Below are 413 nucleotides of genomic sequence, written 5' to 3'. Positions count from 1 at the left end.
AATTAATTAATTAATCGATAGATTTAATAATTATTTTTGTACTAAATTATTTTTAAAAGTTGATTAATTAATGACATAATTATAACGTTTAAACTTAATATAAATAAGGATGGATTTGTTTTTAAGCTACAGTTTGAAATTGACTTTTGATGGAGTCACACGTATGTTTGTGAAGTTCATTTTGTCACTTCTGTTGGAAGCAGTCATCACTTTCTCAGTAGACATGTTGTAATTCTGTCACTGGGTATGTGATAGCTACAACTAGCAGATAATATCATCGGGATCTGTGTCACTTTATTTATTTATTTTGTCACTTCTGTTGGAAGCAGTCATCACTTTCTCAGTAGACATGTTGTAATTCTGTCACTGGGTATGTGATAGCTACAACTAGCAGATAATATCATCGGGATCTG

The 413-nt window shown here is 30.5% G+C and overlaps 1 protein-coding gene across 1 annotated transcript in view; it reads right to left on the bottom strand.

Moving 5' to 3' along the window:
• LOC106125993 (cytoplasmic aconitate hydratase) overlaps positions 1-413 on the bottom strand; it is a 26,777-nt gene that overhangs the window by 14,765 nt on the left and 11,599 nt on the right. The window lies entirely within an intron of this gene.

Source organism: Papilio xuthus, unplaced genomic scaffold (genome assembly GCF_000836235.2).
Source record: "Papilio xuthus unplaced genomic scaffold, Pxut_1.1 DF825355.1, whole genome shotgun sequence".
Classification (NCBI taxonomy): Eukaryota; Metazoa; Arthropoda; class Insecta; order Lepidoptera; family Papilionidae; genus Papilio; species Papilio xuthus.
Note: the sequence above shows the minus strand (reverse complement) of the source record. Positions and strands in the feature narration are given on the sequence as shown.